Below are 18,041 nucleotides of genomic sequence, written 5' to 3'. Positions count from 1 at the left end.
ACCCACCTAATCCAAGTCCCTCTCATATTTTTCCTGCAGGGCTCTACTAGCTCCATACCTAGCCTCACTGCTTGCACTATGACCCCTCTGCAATATACTCTCCACAGTACTGTCAGAGTACTCTTACATAATACTTCTTATTATCATTTCACTATCCTATTTAAAACCCTTCAACAGCTTCCCATTGCACTAAAGATAAAGTCCAGGCTCAATACTCTAGCTTAAGAGGCCAACATGATCTGGTCTACTGTGTCTGTCCTTGATTCTAATAAAGTTCCATTCAGGCCTGCTCTCTCATTCTTCAACAACTCAGTTATTGACTGTCTCAGGACTCTTGAACATGATATTTCCTCTACTTAGTGTGTTCAACTTTTGGTGCTTCTCATGGCTAACTTCTTCTCACACTTCAGATCTCAGTTAAAACATCATCTTTTGGAGAGGGCATTCCTGAGGGCCCTTTCTTAAGGTTGGCATCCTTACCATACACATATACACACAAAGTTTTTCCCTATCATCATTCTGCTTTTTCCCTGCAGGGCACTTATACAAGTCTTCAATTATCTTATTAACTTATATATTATATGTTTCTCCTGAGTATAACATAAGCTTCATAAGGGACTAGGTTCATCTGTTTTGTTCACAGAGACATAAAACAGAGCCTGAAACAAAGTATCTGCTCAGTAAGTACTTATTGAATGAATTGGGAAGCCACAAGCTTCCATTTTAGAAGAAATTTTGACAAGAAAACTTTGGCATATACAATAAAAGCTAGAAACAGGAAGCTAAACATGAAAACAACAGAAGTGGATTTGAGCTTAAACTTACTTTAATATGAATTACCTTATTTTTAAAACACCAGGCAAAACTTTTATTAACTAATGCTGAAGGATGCAGCTAAATGGAAAAGTATTGAAAAAGGAGGGGTTACCACATGTATTTTAAGGCTTAAAAGAAGAGGTTCAAGATATGTCTTGTATAAGCCACTTGCCAAATGTCAAACTGCAAAGTTCTTTGAAGGGGGTCCCATAGTTAACTTAAAGGGACCCAAGAATCCACAATTCTTTATTTACCCTGAGGACTCAAATCAAGCACCCGTAGCTCAAAATTTCTTGTGTTTCTATTCTATTAAGTATTACCCAACCCCAAACATTTTTGGACTTCTTATAGCCATGTACCTATGGCTTAAATGGATGCAAAGTGGAAATGCCCTGTGAAGGTTAAGCCACACTATGAAAGACCAGCAACTTCTCTGGGAATAGGCTGTCCAGAGACTCATCCGCACCAGCAGGTCAGGCCTCTCTGACACTCTGAGGGCAAGGAAATCTCTCCTTTCCCTGTGGGTTAGCCTTGGTATGAGCAGGACCTAGGAGTAGACGGGCCTTACTACAGGCTTGATTTAAAGATGGTGGCAATAAAAATGTTCCTTATTTGAAATACTGGATGCATAAGTCATTGATTGTCTCTGGATTAAACACAACTCTGAGGTCAAGATGATTTGTGGCTCCTTGCCCGAATAGCAGTTACCCTTTGGTGTCTGCCTAAGACTACACATTGAATATTTGTTGAACTGCATTAAGATTTGTTTTTGTTTTTGTTTTTTTGGTAAACATATTGTAATTCTGATATAGTGTGATAAAAAGTTTCTTGTAGAAGAAAAGTTAAAATTTTTTCTTTATTTTGTAAAAACCTTTTTATTATAGATAATACCAGTTACATACAAAAGTGGAACAAACATAATGAATTTTTATGTATTTATCTGTCAGGGTAAATGATTTATTAATTTATGTTTACTCTTATTTCATTGGTACACTGACCAGCTTCTCCCCTCTTCACCAATAATTTTGAAGCAAATCCCAAATACAATTTTATTTTATCAGTAAATATGTCAGTAGTATATCTTAAAGACAAAATTTATTTTAAAAACTCACAATACTATTAACCCACCTAAATAAATAAATTATTTAATATCAGGAAATATTAATTAACATGGTTTTAAACATAAGGAGGAGATTCTATCTGAAGTAGAGCTCACAAACATTTAAGAACAAAGATTCTCTTCTTCTATGACCTCCTAAGTTTGATGTCTCTGTTGAAACAGAGGCATAATAAATACTCATATTTATAATAATAAAAACACAATCTTTTATTATAGAGTTGTTGTTTCTCATTTCATGGAGGTAAGGTTTATTTATTTTCCAACAGTGTGGAAACATTTTAAACCTAGTTAGTTCTTGGAAAATTGTGGTTGCCAATAATTAATTAGTGAGTTCAATTGGATGAAGTCATAAAGAGTCACAAACAGGACATGGAAGTAAGTCACATACAAATTCATATGTTGTCAGTATGTCAGTAGACTGGCTAAATGTCTTGGGGAAAAAAAAGGCAACACAACAAAACAAACAAACAAAACTAAGAGCTTTGAATTGCCAGGGGCTAACGTGATGAAGATAAGGTTCCAAGTTATCAAAAGGAAAAAGCACACTCATCATGTTTTAAAATAAATAGCACCAATAATCTAGAAAAGTGCTTGTCACATAGTGATTATTTAATAATGTTATTAATAGATTGATAAATTTAAAGTACTTTTAAAGATGCAGAAAGTGTATGAGAAATTACAAGACATTGACATTAAATGTATGAGTCAGTAATGTCTTGGGAAATGTCCTAAAAGGAGTAACAAAAATTTAATGAGCTTTTTGTTTTTTACTATGTTTTTGGTGTACGTTTGTATGCACTTAACATGTGAATGGGTTAGAATAACTAATGCCACAATCAGGCTACCAAAAACATCAGCCCAGAAAAACTCTGTCAAGGTACACCTCAATACTCACACCCTTCCCTGAGCCTAGCCCCAGGAACTAATGTGTATTCCATAACCATAGTTTCATACTTTTGAGAATGTTACGCAAAAAGAGTCATACAATATGCAACTTTTGAGACTGCTTTCTGACACTTGAATCAATGCATTTGAGATCCATGTTGTTGTGTGCATCAATAGCTTGTTCCTTTTCACTTCAGAGTAGTATTTCATTGTATGGATATATCACTGTTTACCCATGCACCCACTGAAGGACATTTATGTTCTTTCCTGTTTTGAGAAATTGTAAATAGAGTTGTTTTAAACATTAATGTACAGATTTTTGTGTGAACATTTTCTTTTAATCTAAGGTAAATACCCAGAAGTGGGTTTGCTCAGTCATATGGTAAGCAATATTTACTTGTTTTTTTTTGGCCGCGCCACATGACATGTGGGATCTTAGCTCCCCGACCAGGGATCGAACCCTGGCCCCCTGCATTGGAAGCACAGAGCCTTAACCACTGGACTACCAGGGAAGTCCCAGCAATGTTTAACTATATAAGAAACTGCCAAATTGTTTTCCAGAGCTGCTGAACCATACAGCATACTTTTCAGCAATGTAAGACAATTCCAGGTGCTGGCCAAAACTTAATACTTTTTATTTTAGATATTCCAATAGGTGTGTAATTGTGGTTTTAATTTGTATTTACCTAATGACTATTGATATTGAGTATCTTTTTGGTGTGCTTATTTGCAGTCTTCACTGCAAATGAAGTGCAAAGTGAAGTGTATATTCAAATCTTTTGCCCATTTTTGGAGCAAACTGGGTTGTTTCTTTTCTTACTGTTGAGTTTTTAGAATTCTTTATATGTCCTGGATACAAGTCCTTTGTCAGATGTGTAGCTTGCAAATATTTTCTACCAATTGCTGTCTTGACTTTTCATTCTGTTTTGCAGAGCTAAAGTTTTTATTTTGACAGTATCCAATTAACTTTTTTTTTTCTTTTATGGATCATGCTTTTAATGTTATACCTAATTTTTTTCACCTAAACCTGGGTGATTAATATTTTCTCAAGTGTTTTATTCTAAAAGATTTATGGTTTGACATTTTACATTTAGATCTATGATTCACTTTGAATTAAATTGTGCATGAGATTTAAGGTTTAGTTCAAGGTACTTTTTTGTTTGTTTTTTGTTATATGGCTGTCCAATTGTTCCACTGGCTTTTGTTGAAAAGATTATCCTTTCTTCACTGAATTGCCTTTAACTTTATCAAAAATAAATTGGTATGACATACACATAGGGAAAAAGTTAGGATGCAAATATGATAACATGCCAATTGGTGTTAACCCTGAGTGGGGAAATAGGTAGGCTGTAGTATTCATTGTACTTTTCTGCAAATAAACCTTTTCCAAAACAACAACAACAAAAAACTTATGGATCCTAATTTGTGTCATTGATTGATGTGTCTACCTTTTTGTGAATTTCATACTTTTTATTATTATAACTTCTTGGTAAGTCAAAGTCAAGTCAAGTCGTATGATAATTCCAACTTTATTTTTCTTTTTTTCAAAATTGTTTGCTCTCCTCAAATTTCTTTGCTTTTCCATGTAAATTTTAGCATAAGCTTGTCAATACTACAGAAATCCTGGTTGAATTTTGACTGCAATTGCATTTAGTGAATAGATAAATTTGAGGAGAATAGACACCTTTACTTGTTGACTCAAAATTTATGAGCAAGATATGTTTCTTAGTTTATTGAAGTATTCTTTGATTTCTTTGATCAGCTTTTGTAGTCTTCAACATACAGATACTACATGAGTTTATTAGATTTATAACTACATCTTTGAGGGGATGTTATTCTATTGGGTTGGCCAAAAAGTTCATTCGGGTTTTCCATGTTACAAAAACCCGAACTGACGTTTTTGCCAACCCAATAAATAACATTAAATTTTTTTTTTTCCAATTGTTCACTGTTAGTATATAGATTTTTAAGAGTTGACCTTATATCCTATGACATTATGAAATTCATTTATTAGTTTTAGATGATTTTTGTAGATTCTTTTTCTTTTTATATGTTATTTCTTCTCTATTGATTTCTGGCTATATCAAGGGTTTGGTAGACTGTAGATTCTTTTGGATTGCCTATGTCCACAATCATGCTGTCTGTGAGTAGGGATGATTTTGTCTCTCTACTCCAATCTGCATGCTTTTTACTTTTTTTTTTTTTTTTTTGTAGTCTATTGTATTGGCTAAGACTTCCAATATGATGCTGAACAGCAGTGGTGAGGGTGGACATCCTTGCCTTATTCTCAGTCTTAGGAGAAGAGCATTCAGTCTTTCACAATGAAATTGTTAACTATAGATTTTTTAGAGACACCCTTTATCAGGTTGAGAAAAATACTTTGCATTCCTATTTTTTCAGAGTTTTAATCATGAATGGATCTTAAATTTTGTTAAATGTTTTTTTTTCTATATCAATTTATATGATCATGCAGTGTTTCTTCTTTAAACTGGCAATATAATGGATTGCATTGATTGATTTTTGTATGTTCCACCAGCCTTGCATTACTCAGATAAACCTTTGTTTATTATGGTATATTGTTCTTTTTCTACATTGCTATGACTTATTTTCAAGGATTTGCTTTTTTTGTGTGTCTGTGTTCATGAGGAATAATGGTCTGTAGTTTTATGGGGGTTTAAATAACATATATTTGACATTTTGCAGAATCAGGTCTTTCTGAATAAATTTTTCCAAGAACATGGCATCCTGGGGAAAGAGCAAGTCTTGGGAAGTTAATTTTGAATTATATAGATAGAGTGAGATCACCAGAGGGATTTACCTAACTCTGCAGGTATGTGCTTATATTTCCTGGGACCTTGGACAAGGTTCTATGCTGTAAAATCTGGAGACACCAGGGATTTCCTGGCCTTGGGAGGGATGCGTTAACGTATTGTGTGTAACTGTAGTTCATTACTTTTTATTGCTGAGTATTATTTTACTATATACACACACTTACACCACAATTTGTTTATCCTTTCATCAGTTGATAGACATGTGAGTTATTTCCTGTCTGGGGTTATTATGAAAATAATCTTTCTTCTCAATAGTTAATTACTTAGTTTGTTTTGTTGTTGTTGAAATGTGAATCATCTCATTTTATTCTTAAGCATTGTGATTCTGTAGCATTTCCTGAAAGGACTCATTGTTTTCATTCTAGAATAATTTTCCCCACCTTAATGACCTTAATTAAGATGTAACCATCACCTTATCCAATTTCCAGCTTAAGTTCCATATTACATTTTCTTTTCTGGTGTTCTCTTTTTTTTTTTTTTTTTTTTTCTATTCTTGAAACGATTAAGGTCTTCTGACTTCTCTCTCATTTGATCAAAATACATGCCCTTTTGGGAGGGGTAAGTGGGATACTCTCAGATAAATTTACCTAGGTACCTTATACAGTCATGCTTGGACTGTGAGGTGCCTTGTTGTATGCTTCCAGGCCTACACTAAAAAAATACATTCCATAGGTCTGGGATCCCCCAAGTTCCCTTGGGTTAAATTGTTTCTTCTCCCCCCAGATCTTTCCCAAGATATTTAAGCAGGAGTAGAATAGGTTGGTAGGTTTATACTTTCTAAGATCTTCATTACTGTCTACACCCAACTGTCCTTCACATATTATTCTCTAGTCTATATCAGAAGAAAATTACACGGGTCTAGTTATCTAGAACACGATTAAGTTACATGAAATAAATGAAGTCTTTCTGTCTTGGATTTGGACCTGAGATTTTAGAATGTGAAAGCTAGCTATATTTTTGGTTACTGCCCACCATGAGGCAAAATGAAACTTATTTCTCTATGTCAAAGGGGGCAGGCCCTAGAATTAAATATATGAAAACATATAATACTCTACACATCATCCTGCCACAATTATAAATAACTGGTGATAGTATTGCTAAGGTGTATTGAGTGCATATTCAAAAGTTTTTTATATGTATAAATTCTTTTAATCCATACTGTAACCCTATGAGGTAGGTAATATTTTCATGGCTATTTCACAGATCAGGGCACTGCATTAATGTTGCAACCTAGATTCAAACATTGGCATCTGGCTCCAGAGCTTAGGTTTTTAGCCATTATTCATTAAAGTACTGTCTCTATAGATAGAGCCATACCTGGATACAGGTATCTCCTTGCTGTTTCAAAACCACGTTATCAACATTCAGACATCTCAGTAAGGATATGGTTTATGGGGGATGATTAGCTTTTCTTCTTTCTCTCCAACCTCAGAAAGGATATTTTTCTTTTGTTTGATAATGGATGAAGAAAATCAACAATAATTCTTGGAGAAAAAGAGTGTTTGGAGTATTTGAACTGTACAGAAGATCAAGAAATATATATGTTGGGACCAATAAAGTCAACTTCAGACTTGAATCAGGTCAGATTTTCTGTGTCCAGGGTTCATTGTTTACAGAGAAAACATCAAGCAGGCTTATAAATAGACTGTGTGTTTTTGCTTGAGAAAACACAGAAATATAACAACTTATAAGAGGAGAGAGAGAGGGAGGGAGGGAGGGAGAGACTATAGTCTGAATAAATTGTTTGAGAGGAGATAAATATTTGAATAAAAACCTTCTCTTTTGGGGGGATTTTGATTTTTCACTGTGAATACATTTGTCCTGACCTAAAAATGCCCACTTACCTGGAACTCATAATTTATACAGTGTTGAGATGCTCATACATTGAACATTGTATGAGAACATTGATAATGTATCAATTCATTTACATTCAGGGCTGTTTCAAGGCTTGAAGGAAAAAGAGAAATGTAAAATGTGACTGGTCATTAGACACAAAAAAGAATGTGTGCCAGTGCTTTATTTTTTTTTTTGAATTTATACAATATTTTCCTTACATTATTTTTTTCAGTTTTATTGAGGTATAATTGATTAACCAGTGTTTTAATAGAAAAGAGTGTGAGAGTTTGTAAAAGGGAATAAAAAAAAACAGTTTTTGAAATTTCAGAGACTGAATCTCACTGATGGCATAAAGGTATTTGTGCACACGAAGTAACCAGTCAATTACAATGCCAGCTCTATGTCAACCCTATTTTCAATGATGTAAAAACATCATTTATATCTAATAATGGTGATTTAAAAAATATTAAAAACAAAAACACAACAGATACAATCTACTTTTATATTTTATTTTTTAAAAAATTTTAACATCTTTATTGGAATATAATTGAGTTACAATGTTGTTAGTTTCTGCTGTATAATAAAGTGAATTAGCTATATGTATACATATATTCCCATATCCCCTCCCTCTTGCATCTCCCTCCCACCCTCCCTATCCCACCCCTCGACGTGGTCACAAAGTACGGAGCTGATCTCCCTATGCTATACGGCTGCTTCCCACTAGCTATCTATTTTACCTTTGATACCATCTACTTTTAATTTAAAATGTTTCTCCAGACATTCTCTAATTGCTTAATTATTCTGTATTTTTATCTTTCCCCATTCTTCCTTCATGTAATTCAATAGAGTTACTATCTCCTGAGGTGAGGGAGGGATAGTGCTGTAAGGGTCACATGGCCCAGGCTAAAACTAGTCAGAATATTGTGTTGTCTCTGGCTTGACATTGTGTAAGTGAGCTTGTCAGAAGCAATAATATTTAATGGGACTGGTACTGGTGATTCTTGTTAAATCTATCTGAAATAACTCTAGAATCAAAAAGAAAATATATTACATTGACAATTTATGAACAATGATAGTGATCTATTATATATTAACATTTATGGACTATATGAGGGAAATAGGGAGATGTTGATCAAAGGACACATAGTTGGAGTTATGTAGGATTATTAGATCTTATGTATAGCATGATGACTATAATAGATAAGCTATTGAATACTGGAAATTTTCTAAGTTCGTACATTTCAGGTGCTCTCACTACACACACACACACACACACACACACACATACACACATACATGCACACAGAATGGTAACTATATGAGGAGATGAATATGTTAATTAGTTTGACTATAGGAATGATTTCACTATATATATGTATACCAAATCATCATATTGTATACCTTGAATATATACAGTTTTTATTTTAAAAAAATAAAAAAAAATGAATTCTGAATTAAGAGCACTGCAGAAGATAAAGTCTGGTACTGTACTGAGTTGGAAATGGTTGGGGAAGGGGCTGTCTTAGCTAAGATAGTCATGGAAGATGTCTCTGGAGAGCTGATATTGACTTCAGATTGAGTAGGGAGTTGGAAGTCATGTCAAGGTCTGTGGAAGTAATGTCCCCAGCAGGAGTGGCAGCAAGGCAGAGGCTATAGTATAAAATAATCATTCTGTGCTTAATTGCCAACAAGAATGTCACTGTGGCTAGAATATGGAGATTGAGGGAGTGAGGCACAAGGGATTACCAGTGGGAGCTCCCCTGGCATTGGAAGCTGGCCTGACATTCACCACTAGACTGTAGTGTCCTTTTTTTGAGCATTAATAATTTCAATGAACACCAACAGCAAACAAGGTTTCTCTATGACAATAAATGGAGGAATAGAGAAACAAGTCTACTCCATAATATATATAATCACAGCTGAAAACAAGAACACTGTCCAACCCACAAAAATGACCCACAACCATCTTTCCTGGCTAACATGAGTGGCTACTGCTTCTCACCAGTCACAGCTTTCACCCTGCTTTATTCCTCTTGCCTCCTTCTTAAGATTCATTGAGATACCCAATCATAATAGAATCAACCCTGCCTGTTGATAGCATCTGGCATAGAACAAAGCCATGCTTTCTTAAACACTCTTCAAAATCCTGATATAAGACAACATCCTATATTTTGTCATATCTAACACCTTCTTACTGAGACATTCCATGGTTCTCCATGGTATGTTTTCTTTCTTACTTTAATGAGTCCATAAAATCAACTTTGTTCAAATATAGGTGGATTTTGGCTAGATGGTACCAACAAGATTCTGTTGATGGAAGAGATTGGCTGAAATAAGAAAGAGATTGGTGAGAAGTGAGAGGCAGCTTTAGTTTTACTAAAATTTTGATAAAAGTATTTTCTACTTATTAGCAGATAGTAAACAGAAAATTGACAGTAGATAGATAGATATAGATAGATAATCTTGAAGAATGTTACTCCTCCCCTTCCCTATAAGAGCAATATTCTTTACATTTATCTTCTGCCATTATCACCTATTGAGCTTAAAAACAAAACAAAGGCAAAACAATACTTGGGTACCTGTCCCTGCCAACCCTCAGAGATTGTCTGAAGAGAGTCCTGGACATTCTAGTGCTCAAAAGCTGCCCAGATGATTCTAGTGTGTAGCCAAGGTTGAGATCCACTGCTCGAGAAGAAGATGATGGTATATTCAAAGCTTAATTACTCCCTTACAAATTGTGATTTCAAAGCTTCTACAGGTTTTGAAGTAACTATAAGAGTAGTTATTTAAGAGGAATGCTCTGCAATCTACACATTCAATGCAATCCCTATCAAACTACCAATGGCATTTTTCACAGAGCTAGAACAAAAATTTTCACAGTTTGTGTGGAAACACAAAAAAACTCGACTAGCCAAAGCAATATTTAGAAAGGAAAATGGTGGTGTAGGAATCAGGCTTCTGGACTTCAGACTATACTACAAAGCTACAGTAATCAAGACAGTATGGTACTGACACAAAAACAGAAAAAAATAGATCAATGGAACAGGATAGAAAGCCCAGAGATAAACCCACACACTTATGGTCACCTTATTTTTGATAAAGGAGGCAACAATATACATTGGGAGAAAAGACAGCCTCTTCAATATGCGGTGCTGGGAAAACTGGACAGCTACATGTAAAAGAATGAAATTAGAACCCTCCCTAACAGCATACACAAAAATAAACTCAAAATGGATTAAAGACCTAAATGTAAGGCCAGACGCTATAAAACTCTTAGAGGAAAACAAGCAGAATACTCTATGACATAATTCACAGCAAGATCCTTTTTGACCCACCTCCTAGAGAAATGGAAATAAAAACGAAAATTAAAAAATGGGACCTAATGAAACTTAAAAGCTTTTGCACAGCAAAGGAAACCATAAACAAGATGAAAAGATAACCCTCAGAATGCGAGAAAATATTTGCAAATGAAGCAACTGACAAAGGATTAATCTCCAAAATTTATAAGCAGCTAATGCAGCTCAATATCAAAAAAAAAAAAACCCCAAAACACCCAATTCAAAAATGGGCAGAAGACCTAAATAGACATTTCTCCAAAGAAGATATACAGATTGCCAACAAACACATGAAAGGATGCTCAACATCCCTAATCATTAGAGAAATGCAAATCAAAACTACAATGAGGTATCACCTCACACCAGTCAGAATGACCATCATCAAAAAATCTACAAACAATAAATGCTGGAGAGGGTATGGAGAAAATGGAACCCTTTTGCACTGTTGGTGGGAATGTAAACTGGTACAGCCACTATGGAGAACAGTATGGAGGTGCCTTAAAAAACTAAAAATAGAATTACCATACGACCAGCAAACCCACTACTGGGCATATACCCTGAGAAAACCATAATTCAAAAAGAGTCATATTCATTGCAGCTCTATTTACAATAACCAGGACATGGAAGCAACCTAAGTGTCCATCGACAGATGAATAGATAAAGAAGATGTGGGCCAAATATACAATGGAATATTACTCAGCCATAAAAAAGTAATGAAATTGAGTTATTTGTAGTGAGGTGGATGGACCTAGAGTCTGTCATACAGAGTGAAATAAGTCAGAAAGAGGAAAACAAATATCATAGGCTAACACATATATATGGAATGTAAAAAAAAAAAAAAGGTTCTGAAGAACCTAGGGGCAGGAGAGGAATAAAGATGCAGACATAGAGAATGGACTTGAGGACACGGGGAAGGGGAAGGGGAAACTGGGACGAAGTGAGAGAGTGGCATGGACATATATACACTACCAAATATAATATAGGGGAGTAGCCACATAGCACAGGGAGATCAGCTTAGTGTTTTGTGACCACCTAGAAGGGTGGGATAGGGAGGGTGGGAGGGAGATGCAAGAGGGAGGAGATATGCAGATATATATATAAGTATAGCTGATTCACTTTGTTATAAAGCTGAAACTAACACACCATTGTAAAACAATTTTACTCCAATAAAAGTGTTAAAATATATGTATATATATATATATATGTATATATATATATATATATATATGTGTATATATATATATATATATACACATATATTTTAAAAAGCTAAAAAAAAAAAGAGGAATGCTGTATAATAATGGACCAGTTTCCTTATTCTCAGAGCAGGGAAGAAGAAACTAGAGCACTGGTTGCAATAAGGAGTATAAAACTCCCTGCTCTGGGAGTGTAATGGCCTTGCAAACCACTGCATAATTAGAAAAATTATGGGCTTTATGGGTTGGTTGTATTTTTTCTGGGAACTACTGTTTGTCCTTAGGAACTATGTGACTGATCCAATAGTTAATAGCTGGAAGCTTAGTGGTAAAAAGAGTTATATCCCCTATTCATACCTGCAGGAAGAACTTAACAGTTTCCTTACCATGCCCTCACTTGTGAATTATATTTCATACATTTCCTTTAGTTTCCTGGCACCCTTTATGAAAGCCAGGTGCATCTCTCTAACTTTGTGCAGTGGTGCTGTAGAGGCTACATATTTGAGACTGCCAATACACTTTGTCCAACTGCTTATTATTCCCCATAATAGTGAATAAATGTGTTCACTCAGTCACTTATTAGTAAAGCTGATAATTCACTGGCAATTATGATAATTCACTGGCAATTATATCTTTTGTGAAATCTCTCTTTCATAATTTTCTCCTTTATTTAAAGGGGATGTAATTTTTTTTTAAAAAAAATCAAGAAATTCGTGCATATTAAATCTGCTAACACTATCTTCTTTATAGGTATTCAAAATATATTTTTCTGTTTGTCACTGTTTTTGAAACTCATATTTTTGGTGAGATTTTGGACACTGTTTTTATATAGCCACATCAATTAATATTTTCTTTTTTTGTTTTGGACTTTGGGTCAGTATTTTATTAGACTAAAATTATACAGGTATTTATATATATTTTATTTTTGTGATTCTATGTTATTTTTGAATTTGGAAAATTTTATGCTATTTAGAAATAAATTTTAGTAAACAACAAAAAAATCAAGTAGTCTGTAAAAAATATTTACAACACATGAAAAGGGAATAAGTTGGAAAATATATAAAATATATTTCATTTTAAAAAGGAAAATAAAATAATAAATATTTCAATAGAGAAAAGTGGTCCTAAGATATAAATAAGCAATTAGAAAAAGAACAAATTAATATATTTAATGATTTATTCAGTAAATATATATTAACTATTCACTATTTGCTTTGCTCTATGATAGATCTTGAAGTGGATAGTAGTATACAGTCAAACTCATTGATCTCATGAAGTTTACTAAAAGTCATTAACACATGGGTAAATGTTTAGCCATGTCTAAATTCAGTTATATCCAAACTATTTCATTAGTTATATGTATTTTTCCCAAATAAAATTTGTAAAAATGAGAAAAAAGGAATAGGCTATAATATACAAAATTGGCCACTCAGTGGGAAGCTATCTCAGTAAAATCTTTCTGGCCTGCAATTTGATAATGTTATTCAAAATAGTATAAAGTCAGTTGATTTTGAAAATGTATCCTAGGAAATAATAAACATAAACTATATAATATGTCCATTAAAATAACTTTTATAAATATATAATAATATATTTATTCACATATAGAGAAAAAGCAGTTTTTACAAAATATATAATATATTCACTATGCTTTGCTTTATTTCTTTTGCTTTTATTTTATTTTCATAGGAACTTGTTATCCCCTCTGCATGGTTTACCATTTCAGACATATTCATGTGACTAAACATGAAAGGGGCTGGAATATTGTACAATAATGATCTTGTCCTTAGGGAAAGTTAGTAGGCTTGATGCTGTTTTGAATATATATTCACAAAAGAACTGAAAATCCATCAATCCACCACTAAGTACTTATAAGCTTTACTATATGTTTACATCGATACATGAAATCTACATTTGCACTTTTTAGAAGACAAGGTTTGCTGATTAACCCAAAGCACATTCCCAATTATCATCTCTCTTATCCATCTCCCACTATACAATATGAAAGAGTGATATACTGATTCTCTCATCATCTTTTGCAGCCAGGGGTGATAATATGACCCAATTTTGGGCAATGACATTTTCTGGGGGTTTCTGGAATTTTTTTTTTTTTTTTCTTGGTTACATGCACCCTCCATCTGGGCTTGGAAATATCAGGATGTCTGGACCTGTGGCAGCCATCTTGAAATCTCATGTGAAGGGGCATACATGAGCAATAAAATCCATGATGCTATGGATGTTAGAGAGGAAAGATAGAATTTAAAACCTTGAGAGCATTGCTGAGCCAGTGAACCATTGACAACACTGCCTACTCCCAGACAATTTTTGTGAGAAAAGTAAACTCCTATATTTTAAGCCACAATTCATCAGTTTTTTGTTACTTATATTTAAACACTGTCTTAATTGGTTACCTTCCTTAACATTCATTTGTTAAATAAATATATGAGCATCTACCAAGAACAAGGCATTTTGCTTGCCCTTATGTTTGTGATTGATTATTAACAGACCTGAGTCCTTATTTCAGGAGTGTTTAAGAGGTTATATATTAATATGAGAATTGTCACTAAATAAATCAGGACACAAAGAGATCCTATCACAGAGAGAGGTAACACATAAATTGAAATCTGCAAGCTGACTAGTACCTGGCTAGGCAGATACTGAAGGGGAAGTATTCCAGGCAGAGGGCAGCATATGCTCAAGCATGAAAGTCCAGAACAGGAAGGAACTTAGCAAATTTTCAGAGAAGAAAAGAAAAGTAATATTGCTAAGTTAGACATAAATATATCATTGTTTAGATGGCAAGAGCACATTCATTAATAGGAAACTATTCAAATTGATGTATTCTCAATATAAATAATAGAGTTAGAAGAGAATTTTGGTCTTAAGTGCTTTTTTTAAGATGGAGGTATATTTACGTTCCTCCCTAAATAAGAATATCTTGAAATGAAAGAAAAGAAGGAAAAATTTCATAAAAACAGTGCTAATAGGAGAGGTAATATGAGACAGCAACAGAATATTACAATATAGTTGTTACAATCCTCTATATACCTAACTCTAATGTGTATCTAAATTATATTTTATTTTTAAACAATTTCATGACTTTAATAAATTTCCTCCTGAGTCCTCATTCCAGCAGATTGGAGATGTGGAAAAGTGAGTTCAACCTATCCGTTAATACTATCTTATGTGCAGCATAAACACAGAAAAGTGCACTAATCTTAAACACGCAATACAAAAAATTACAGCTAAGTAAATATACTCATGTAACCACAACTCAAATTAAAAAAAAAAAACACACAGAATAATCACAACACTGTAGAAACATTCTTTATGCCTCCTTCCAGTAACTAACCCCACAACTTTATTTCTAGATTTCTTTGCTTTTGAACTTGAAGGAAAGCACATAATATGTATTTTTTTTTTTTTTTTGCATTTGGATAGTTTTTCCTTATCATGTTTTTTTTTTGTAGTAGTAGTTCACTCATTTTCCTTGCTATATAAAATGTAAGAAATTGAATAAATAGACATTTATTTATCCATTCTACTGTTGATGGGCATTTTGTTTCCACTAATAGATTTCAAATATTTTCAGTAATCAGCTATTACAAAGAATGCTACTATTAATGATACTGTACATATGCATATTGTTGGGTCATTGTGCTAGGATTGGTGGGTTATGATGATTGAATACCTTCAACTTCATATAAAATACCCAACTATTTTCTAAATTACATCTACCAATTTACTTTACTACCAGGAAGATTTGAGACTCTGGTTAATCCATATTTTTGTCAACATTACTATTGTCAATCTTTACATTTTAGCCATCCTGAAACATGCTTAGTAGTATTTCAATGTGGTTTTAACTTGCATTTCTTTGATGACTAATGAGGTTGAGCACTTTTTCATTTGACGTTTGTCCATTTGGATAGACTCTTGTGTGCATATTCTGTTCAAATATTTTGCTCATCTTCCTATGGGATTGTCATCTTACAAATTCATAGCTTTTTATTTTTAATATTCTGGATAACAGTACTTTTTGGGTTATGTATTATAAATGTTTGTATATATAAAACATCTTCTTTATCCATTCACCTGTTGATGGATACTTAGGTTGCTTCCATATCATGGGTATTGTAAATAATACAGCTATGAACATTGGGGTGGATGTATATTTTTGAATTAGGAATTAGTGTTTTCTTTTGTTTTCAGATTTATACCCAAAAGTGGAGTTGCTGGATCTTGTGCTAGTTCTATTTTTAGTATTTTGAGGAAACCCAGTAATATTTTTCATACAGACTGCAAAAATTTACAATCCCACCAGCAGTGTATTACAGTTCAGATTTCTCCACATTTTCACCAACATTTGTTATTTGTAGACTTTTTGATTATAGCCATTTTGACAGGTGGGAAGTGATATCTCATCATGGTATTGATTTGCCTGTTAGTGATGTTGAGCATTTTTTCATGTGCCTATGGACATCTGTATATCTTCTTTGGAAAATGTATATTCAGCTCTTCTACTCGTTTTTTAATTGGGTAGTTTTTTTTTTTTTTTTTTGAATTGTATGAGCTCTTTATATAGTTTGGATATTAACCTTTTATTGATCACACCATTTGAAAATATGTTCTCCCATTCAGTAGGTTGTCTTTTCATTCTGTCAATGGTTTATTTTGCTGTGCAAAAGCTTTTGAGCTTAATTAGGTCTCATTTGTTTATTTTTACTTCTACTTCTTTTGTCTTAGGGAATTAATTGAAAAAAAATCCAAAAAAATATTGCTATGGGAGAGACCTTCAAGAGGGCAGAGGAGTAAGACATGGAGATCAGCTTCCTCCCCACAAATACATCAGAAATACATCTACATGTGGAACAACTCCTACAGGACACCTACTGAACTCTGGCAGAAGACCTCAGACTTCCCAAAAGGCAAGAAACTCCCCACATACCTGGGTAGGGCAAAAGAAAAAAGAAAAAGAATAGGGACAGGACCTGCACCTCTGGGAGGGAGCTGTGAAGGAAGAAAAGTTTCCACACACAGTGAAACCCCTTCACTGGCAGAGACGGGAGGTGGTGGGGTGGAAGTTTTGGAGCGACGGAGGAGAGTGCAGCCGTAGGGGTGCAGAGGGCAAAGCAGAGAGATTCCTGCACAGAGGATCAGTGCCGACCAGCATTTACCAACCTAAGAGGCTTGTCTGCTCACCAGCCAGGGCGGGTGGGGGTTGAGAGCTGAGTCTCTGACTTTGGAGACCAGATTCCAAGGAGAGGACTGGGGTTGGCTGCATGAACACAGCATGAAGGGGGCTAGTGTGCCACAGCTGGCTGGGAAGGAGTCTGGGAAAAAGTCCAGAACTGCCTAAGAGACAACAGACCATAGGTTCAGGGCGTGCAAGGAGAGGGGCTTCAGAGCCGTGTCTAAAAGAGCTCCAGAGATGGGTGTGAGCTGTGGCTATCAGCGCAGACACCAGAGATGGGCATGAAATGTTGAGGCTGCTGCTGAAGCCACCAAGAAGCCTGTGTTCAAGCACAGGTCACTATCCACACCTCCCCTCCTGGGAGGCTATGCAGCTTGCAACTGGCTGGGTCCTGTGGTCCTGGGACAACTTCCTGAGGAGAACACACAGTGCACCTCAGTCTCTTGCAACATCATGCTGGCCTCTGCCACTGCAGGTGAACCCCGCATTCTGTAACCCTCCCTCCCCCTGACCTGAGCGAGCCAGAGCCCCCTAATCAGCTGTTACTTTAACCCCATGCTGTATGAGTGAAGAATAGATGCCATCAGGCGACCAACATGCAGAGGCAGGGCCAAATCCAAAGCTGAACCCCAGGAGCTGTGCGAACAAAGAAGACAAAGGTAAATTTCTCCCAACAGCCTCAGGAGCAGCAGATTAAATCTCTACAACTAACTTAATGTACCCTTCATCTCTGGAATACCCGAACAGACAACGAATCATCCCAGAATTGAGATGGTGGACTTTGGGAGCAACTGTAGACTTGGGTTCTGCTTTCTGCATCGAATTTGT

This window comes from Balaenoptera acutorostrata, chromosome 12, assembly GCF_949987535.1.
Source record: "Balaenoptera acutorostrata chromosome 12, mBalAcu1.1, whole genome shotgun sequence".
Taxonomy (NCBI): Eukaryota; Metazoa; Chordata; class Mammalia; order Artiodactyla; family Balaenopteridae; genus Balaenoptera; species Balaenoptera acutorostrata.
The sequence above is the reverse complement of the archived record's forward strand: the minus strand, read 5'-3'. Positions refer to the sequence as shown.